Source organism: Mandrillus leucophaeus, unplaced genomic scaffold, assembly GCF_000951045.1.
Source record: "Mandrillus leucophaeus isolate KB7577 unplaced genomic scaffold, Mleu.le_1.0 Scaffold628, whole genome shotgun sequence".
Taxonomy (NCBI): Eukaryota; Metazoa; Chordata; class Mammalia; order Primates; family Cercopithecidae; genus Mandrillus; species Mandrillus leucophaeus.
This window is the reverse complement of record NW_012106786.1, coordinates 453,671-462,651: the sequence shown is the minus strand read 5'-3', so window position 1 is coordinate 462,651 and position 8,981 is coordinate 453,671. Positions and strand designations below refer to the sequence as shown.

General features: G+C 43.5%; 1 pseudogene; it reads left to right on the top strand.

Moving 5' to 3' along the window:
• Window positions 1–7,157: 7,157 nt before the first annotated feature.
• Window positions 7,158–8,363, top strand: LOC105554112 (annotated as a pseudogene).
• Window positions 8,364–8,981: the final 618 nt, after the last annotated feature.

The window sequence follows — 8,981 nt, the reverse complement described above, 5'->3', positions numbered from 1 at the left end:
CAGAGGTAGAAAAGTAAACATTAAGTAGGCAGGAACTGTACGCTATGTGGTTTAGTCATACATCCTCACACATCTGTTAGTGTGAAGAAGTGCACCAGTACCTCTCAAACTTTATGTCAATGTGTCCTCATGGCAGAAGGCAGCTTTTTTGTTAAATCTGGGAATTTATCAGAAAGAGGACAACCCAGGCCTCATTTCAGAGAGAAGTCTGGTATACTCTTAGAAACGTATGTGATAGTCATCCCTAAGTACATTAATGTTTTTTCTCCCTCAAGAGAATCAAGGGAAACTGATGCTTCAGAAAGATCTCCCACATTTATCCTGTGGCACTCAAAGTACCCAGGTTGAGACGATATGAGGAAGATTCAAGCTGTCAAGTTCAGTTTCCCAAGATCTATTCCACAGAAGATGAGCAAATCTCACTTCAGAGATCACTAACTGAAGGGCAGTCTGGTCCCAGAACCATGGAGAAAGAATATGAGGTGGAGAACTCAGAAAGTAATGTTAAAGTCTCCCTGGAGAGTAGAAGCCTGGGAGAAAACCAACCCAAACCTGTTCTCCCATTGCCGCCCAGAGACACTGTCAACGTTTTGAGCTCATGGGTGAAGTGTAGGCTTTTCACATTGTCAATGTCTATGTGAAGGGAGTAAGGCAGCCTGAAACCTGTTGCTCCTAGGTCCTGTAGTCCCCATTCCCCTTCCAGCTGGAAATTTGTGCTGCAACCAGAGCGTAAGATCAAAGGCCGGTCTTGCAGCAGTAATGACAGTTCCTAGGGGGACTGTGACATCACTACATTCCACTCCTCCTAGGGTAGGGGGAACCACATCAGTGCAATGGCTGAGTCGCTGATCAATGATGGGGGAGGGGGACGTAGGGCTGGGACCCAGCTCCTTGGAGATGCCAGCCCAAGGAACTGAGGGAGGTTGGGCTTGGGTCAGCAGGAGAGGAGAGCAGAGTCTACAGCAGGGAACCCCAGGAATCACCAGCCCAAAGTCACCCAGGGATGACTGGCAATGGGCGGGTGTTGGGGCTGCAAGACCCAGGTTCTTGGTGAGGTGAGCCCAAAGAACCCAGGGAGGTCGGGCTTGTGGCAGTAGGGCGTGAGGGCCGAGTATGGAGTGGGGAGCCCCAGGAGTCACCCGTCCAAAGTCACCCTGGAGTGACTGGAGAGGGCAGGAGCTGGGCTGCTTGCTGAAGGGGTGGGGCTGACTGCTGAGACTTTGGTGTGGGGAGCCCAGAGGTGCCGGGGTTGGGGGACCCAGCCCAGTGTGCCTCAGGAGTGGTATGGACTCTGGCAGAGGTCTGGTCATTGGAAGGGATCTCTGGCTGGGTTGAGGGGCCAAGACCTGGTTCGTTTTACCTTTTTCTTGGCTGCTCCCAATTTGCTCTGACAAGTTTCTTCTAACATCACAGGGTTGGGAGGGAGGCAGGGTTGGGGCCACATCAGCAAACACCTCCAGTTATCTACCAGGCAGCTGTGTGACTGAGCCAGAGGAGGGGTAACCAGGGCCCCACTAGAACACAGAATAGGGGCATGGCCTTAATGCTCCAAGTCCATTGGTCAATGAGAAAGATGAAAGGGAAAGGAGGCGTGGCCAGGCAGCAGTGTGTCCAGAGGAACCTGTGGCATCACAAGGAAAACTGCCTCTGCAACTGCTGTCCCCACCCACTTGTGGAGAGGGGCGGGGCCTGCTTAATCCAGGAGATGGGATGGGCTGCCCATTCCAGGAGAGGGGAGGGGCCAGCTTTTGCTTTAAAACTTTAAAAATAAACTTCAAAAAATATATGTGTTTATTCTTTGTACATATGTGTATCTCTGTGTGTGTGTCCACATGTTCCTCAGTGCTGTCTTCATTATCCAGCTTCTATGCATGGTCTATGATTTTGGCCTACATTTTTCATCTTCAGATGGAGTACAATAATTACCAGTATTACCTCAACTGAGACACAAATCCTATAAAAATGGAAAATCCATAGTATGTTTGATGATTAATGAAGGAGGCTATATTATCCAACATTCCAATAAGGTAAAATAATCACAATGATTTCTCTCTTTTGGAAAAACATTTTTCTTATTCTCCTACATTATTAAGATTTTTTTTAAAACAAGAAACATGTCTAATATCTTTAAAAACACAAAGCTTTTGGGCTGGGTGCTGTGGCTCACCTTAGGTCAGGAGTTCAAGACCAGCCTGGCCAAAGTGGTAAAACCCCATCTCTACTAAAAATACAAAAACTAGCCAGGTATGGTGGTGGGTACCTGTAATCCCAGCTACTCGGGAGGCTGAGGCAGGAGAATCACTTGAACCCAGCTACTCGGGAGGCTGAGGCAGGAGAATCACTTGAACCCGGGAGGCGGAGGTTGCACTGAGCCAAGATCAGACCACTGCACTCCAGCCTGGGTGACAGAGCGAAACTCCATCTCCAAAAAAATTAAATAAAATAAAGAAAAACACAAAATTTTCAATTTAATAAGCACTCAAAGCTCTTTTCCATTTTCAAGCAAATACAAGGCCTCTTTTTCTAGAATCACCTGGCCTCTCTAAACCTTGCAAATGAAACTGAATTTCTCACTTGATACTTGGCTATGACTTATAGTCATGAAAACCAAGAACTGTGTTATGTCACTGTGTATTGCTTGTTACCTGAATTCCACACTAGGCTGGGATCAAGGGTTGAATCTTTCATGATTTGCTCCATAACCTGTGAGCTTCTTTTCCCACACCAAACTAAGCTATTTCCCAGAGTTCTACAATTTACAGTTAGTAGACAAGAGTGGTTCTCAGTAATGTAGTCTCTGGACTAGCAGCACCAGCAGAACCCGAGAACTTTTTATAAGTGCAAATTCTCAGGCCCCACCCTGGACCTGGTGAATCAGAAACTCTGGAGTAGGGCTCAGCAATCTGTGCTGCAGTAATCCCTCCAGATGTTCAAGAACCTCTGGCATATAGTAGGTAGAAAAATGTGTTTCCTTCTGTAGATCCAAAGCCAGGGATACCAAATGTTCTGTCTTGACATGAAAGAACGACATACAACTAAAAGACATAAATCTCTTTCCTACTCCCACCCTCCATCCAATGTGTTTTATTTTTATGAGTTAAATAAGAAAAAAGTGGCATTCAGAGATTCAGTCTAAAAAGTATATTTACAATGTCAGTTCTCATCCAGCCTGATCTCATACAATACGATTTACACCCTCTTACCTCTCAAGTTTTAAAAACGTATCTTCACAATGTAAGTCACAGGCACACTAGCAGTTCTATAATAAAACACCAAGTAGATCAGAATGTCCAAACTTACTAGAGAAGAAAAGTGGAATCGTTGGCTATATTTTCAAATTGCATTCAACAGGTAATGTAAGTTTTGGATTCTTTTCACCTTCATACTTCCAAGTTAATAGAATTAAACCAGAATACTCCATTCTTTCACAGCCTCTAGCCAGGCAAAGTTTTACTGTATTATTTCTTGCTTTCAATGGGTATAAAGCAGAGGCCTGGTAAGCACATTCTGTATACCTGCAAAAATGCGGAACTAAACACTTCTATCTGTTCAATATTAAAACAAAGGTCCTGTAAACCTCGGATGGTGAATGTAATACTTCAGCACTAGCTCCCATGCCTCAAATATGAAAAGATACCAAGAACACCACTAGCAAACAAAATGAGCTCTTGGCCGGGACCAGTAGTTCACGCCTGTAATCCCGGCACTTTGGCAAGCCAAGGTGGTAGTATCACTTTAAGTCAGGAGTTCAAGACCAGCCTGGGCAGCATAACGAATTCACATCTCGACAAAAAGTTTTAAAAATTAGCTGGGCATGGTGGCACACACCTGTAGTCCTAGCTACTTGGGAGGCTGAGGTAGGGAAATTGCTTCAGCTCAGGGGTACCAGGCTGTGGTAGCTATGATCATGCCACTGCACTCCAGCCTGGGTGACAGAGCAAGATCTAGATAATTACAGTCTGTCCTGCTCCTGTTTACATTAAAATCACTAAGTTAAAATGCTTTCAATCACCAAGATAAAAATTAAGTGAAATGTGACTTTGGAGGTTGGCCAGTAAATAGGCAATGGAAAACAGGCACTTTCCACAGGAATAAAAATGGCCAATAAGCATGTAAAAAAGATTCAAGGCTGGTGCGGTGGCTCACGCCTGTAATCCCAACACTAGGAGGCCGAGGCGGGTGGATCACCTGAGGTCAGGAGTTCAAGACTGGCTTGACCAACATGGTGAAACCCTGTCTCTACTAAAAAATATAAAAATTAGCCAGGCATGGTGGTGGGCGCCCGTAATTTCACTTACTTGGGAGGCTGAGGCAGGAGAATGGCTTGAACTCAGGAGATGCAGGTTGCAGTGAGCCAAGATCACACTGTTGCACTCCAGCCTGGGCAATAGAGCAAGACTCCATCTAAAAAAGGAAAAAAAAAAAAAAAGAAAGAAAAGAAAAATTGAAAGCACTAGAAACCAAAGAAATGTAATGAAAACAATGAGATTTTCTGCTTAAATACCAGCAAAGAGGGCAAATGGAAGGGGGAAACTGGAGCTCTGCTCCTGTTGGTGGCAGTATAAACTGAACCAATTTTTCTGCAGGATAATTTGAAAATTTCTTAATAATCCTCAAACTGTTTTATGTTATTTTTCTCCAGAAATTCTACTTCTATGAATTCAGTCCAAAAATGCTTGCTCGAGTCCATTAAAATATATATATATATATAAAAGACAACTTACTTCAGGGGTGGCAATGATTAGCTTAATATACATCGAGCTTTTAAAACAGATGATGCCGAGGATATATTTACTGCCATAGAAATATGCCCACAACATAGTGACAAAAGACTATATATTATGATTCTACTTTTAAAAATGTTTATACGCATAAAGAAATATAAAAAGCAACAAACCAGAATGTTTTGAGTGGCACAATTAAAGACTTTTCTTCATATTTTGTCTTCCGAATTATTACAAAAGGAATGCGATTTTCTTTATATTCAGGGAGAAGTATTATTTCATTTACTTACGTTTAAATTTCTTTTCTTTTCCTTCTTTTTTCTCATGTATGTATCACATGTGCTTTAGAGAGCTTGAATCCCTACCTCTTGAGGTAAATCAGACCATTTCTGTCTCTATCAACTTGCCTTTTTTGGACATTTCAAAGCAGTGGAATTGTACAATATGTGGTCTCCTGTCTGGCTTTTTTGCTTAGCTAATGTTTTAGAGGTTAGTCCATGACATATGACAGGTTTTGGTAATTTGTTCCTTTCATTACTGAGTAGAAGTCCATTGATGGATATACCACATTTTGTCAGCAGAGAGCCTTTTAAACTTCTATTTCAATTTCCTGTGATCTAAACGAACCCCTTGGAACACAGGACTTCTAGGGAAAGCTGCTGTGCATGTCAAAATAACTACTTATCAGAACCAGCTTTGTCATCAGGAGCCTGAACTGCTGCAGACATTTTTATTATTTTGCAACTTCTTTTTTACAAGCAATTTTTGTTCTACTACACATCAGGACTTTTGAAGCATCTGATACATCCATCGAATAAGTATGAGCATGTGTCTGAGTGGACAAGCGAAACCATCTATGCTGCACTGCATATTTTTTCCTCCCCCAGACTGGACCAGGGAATCTCTCAGCTTTCTAGAGTACTCTGTCTCCACTGACAAAGCCGAACAGTATTAAAGACCCTGCTGCCTTTGTTAGGTAGATTTGGAGGGGAGGCCCAGCAGCAAGGGTGGAGAGGAAAAAGAGAGGGGAGCTTGTGGAACAGGAAGCCCCCGGGGTCCGCGCATGGCTCCCCGCTGTGGAGGATGTTGTGGATGGGGAAGTGCTGATGGTGTCCCGAGGCAGCCTAGCACCTCCACTGGGCCCAGAAGGTCTTGACTTTGGAAGCTTACCCATGTTCCAGAAGTGTTTAAAAGCTGTTTTTGCTTTTGTTCTTTTCCTAAATAATCATTACTTGGTAGTTAGTTATTAGTCTTTCTCTGGGAGAGGGACGGGGCTTTAAAACTGAAGAACATAATTTTCATTAAAATATCAAAAATGGAAAAAAGTTACTTTGTAAACAATTTGCTCTACAAACCAAATGGGAGCTGTTGAGAATCTCAATAAAATGTTAAATGCATTTGCTGCCGTTAAAAGAAATAAAGAAAAAAAATTTAGAATAAAGAAAAAAATGCATTTGCTGGCAGAGGCACCATTTGCCCAAGGTTGGGTGACTGTGTCATCATACTGTGGTGGGGGGTGTGTGTGGTGTATATGTGTGAAACTTTTCATCTCAGGATGGATCATAATCCTAGCTGCAGTTTTCCTTCCAAATAGGGTTACAAAGTAGTAAAACATGGGCTTGGAAGTGACAGACCTGAGTGAACCAGCCCAGCTTAAAGAAAAATCCAATAAAACTAACTTTTAACAATCCTGAGGTTGGTTTTTGAAACAATAGATACAATGATTTACTCTAAGCAGCTGATTATGATTTTGAATCAGTAATACATACTGTCTCAACCCTTTTTGTTTCCAATGGCAACAGAGATTTCATGCAGAAAACCCCAAAACAGTGACTATTTTTTTTTTTAAGACAGGGTGTCACTCTGTCACCCAGGCTGCAGTGGAGTGGTGAATCTCAGCTCACTGCAGCCTCGACCTCCCACCTCAGTCTCTGGAGTAGCTGGGGCCACAGGCACCACGGCGACCGGCTAATTTATTGCATTTTTTGTACAGATGGAGTTTTGCCATGTTGTCCAGGATGGTCTTAAACTTCTAGGTTCAAGCGGTTCACCCACTTTGGCCTCCCAAAGTGCTGTGTCTACAGGCACTAGCCACTGTGCCCAACCTGCAGTGGCTTTTTAAAACATAAGTTCAAGCATCTTTTCTTAACTCCTTTAATTGGAGGTATCTCTTCTCTCATTCTCCTCACCTTTGGTGTTCCCCCAGAGTTCACTGCTGACTGGATGTACAACATATATTTCAAAGTCAAGCCTGGGTGCGGTGGCTCACGCCTATAATCCCAGCACTTTGGGAGACCAGGGCAGGCAGATCGCTTGAGTCCAGGAGCTCTAGACCAGCGTGGACAATATGGCGAAACCCTGCTTATATTAGAAATATAAAAAACTGGGTGTTTCTGGGAGTGCCTCATGGAGTTGGTGTTGGCCACTTTTGGCATGGCAGCCTTTTCCAGCCTGGCTGCGCCTATCCTGTTACTGAACCTGCAGGTAGATGCTGAGTTTCAGAAGGAGGTGGCGCAGGTTTGCAAGCGCATACCCTGACAAAAAAAAAACAAGAACAACTGGTCGGTCACGGTGGCTCATGCCTGTAATCCCAGCACTTTGGGAGGCTGAGGCAGGCAGATCACCTGAGGTTGAGAGTTCAAGACAAGCCTGACCAACATGGAGAAACCCGTCTCTACTAAAAATACAAAAGTTAGCCTGGTGTGGTGGCACATGCCTGTAATCTCAGCTATTTGGGAGGCTGAGACAGGAGAATCGCTTGAACTCAGGAGGCAAAGGATGCAGTGAGTTGAGATCTTGCCACTGCACTCCAGCCTGGGCAACAAGAGTGAAACTCCGTCTCAAAACAAAAACAAAAACAAACAAACAAACAAAGAACAACTTTCTCGTGGAATAGTCTATGTGTGCCACCTACCTAACCTACTGAATGAAACCCAGATCCTTTCCTGTCCTCCCAGTGTGGCACTGTTTCAAGGTTCAGACTATCCAGAAAGAAAAGGACTGGAAATAGCAAAGGCTATGCATTTGTGGAGTTTGAGTCTGAGGATGTTGCCAAGTTGAAACAATGAACAACTACCTGTTTGGTGAAAGACTCTTGGAGAGTCATTTTATGCCACCTGAAAAAGTACAGAAAGAACTCTTTCAAGACTGGAATATTCCATTTAAGCAGCCATCATATCCTTCAGTGAAACGTTATAATCAGAATCGGCACTTACACAAAAGCTACGGATGGAGGAGCGATTTAAAAAGAAACAAGGATTACTTGGGAAGAAATTAGCTTAAAAAGGAATTGAGTATGATTTTCCTCTTTGATTTTATAGAAAACAGAAAGTATTTCAAAAACAAATTGTCAGACATGTACAAAGGCCAGGTTTTATGTAAGAAGAAGAAAAAGGTTTTAGGTATTCCTGACACTCCTGAGAAGACTGTGGATACCCAGGGCCCCACACCAGTTTGTACATTAACATTTTTGGAGAGCGAAAATCTGAAGTGGCTGAAATGAATGATGATGATGAAAATAATGAAATAGTTTTCAAACAGCCCATATCCTGTGTAAAAGAAGAAATGCAAGAGACTGAAACACCTACACATTCACAGAAAAGATGAAGAAAAACCAATCAGGGATTTTCAATGTATTAAACCTAAGATTTCTTCTGAAAAATATTTTTGTGAGAAAAATACAGAAAATTCGTCGGGCGTGGTGGCCCATGCCTGTACTCCCAGTGTAGTGGCCCTCCCAGCTATTCAGGAGGCTGAAGAGGAAGGATCACCTGAGCCCAGGAAGTTGAGGCTACAGTAGCCATGGTCATGCCACTGCACTCCAGCCAAGTCAAGTCATTACATTTATCTTAACCTATTCTATGCTGGTTTAAGAGGGATTTGTATTCAGAGTACAATAGGCAACCTCATAGACATCTAAGTACAGAACTGAAAATAGGACCACACCATGGAAGGATTGGGCTGAGAGGTTATTTTTCCCTCCTGCAGGCCTTCACTGTGGACTTCTGCTCCATGCTTGTGCTTTGCTCTGCAGATAAGCATTCGGCATGTGCTCCAGGCTCCTCCAGCCTCTGAGGCTTTGGCTTGCCCTGGCAGTACCCCTGGTCCCAGTGTTACTGGATGTTTCCATATAGATGCTCCTCTGCATCTGTTGAACACACTCTGTATCATTTCCAATGAGCAGGAGAGAGAATCTGATCTGTCTAGCAGTGGGGGTGAGAGTTCCCTAGTTGTCCCTGGATGTGTAGTGCTGCCCTT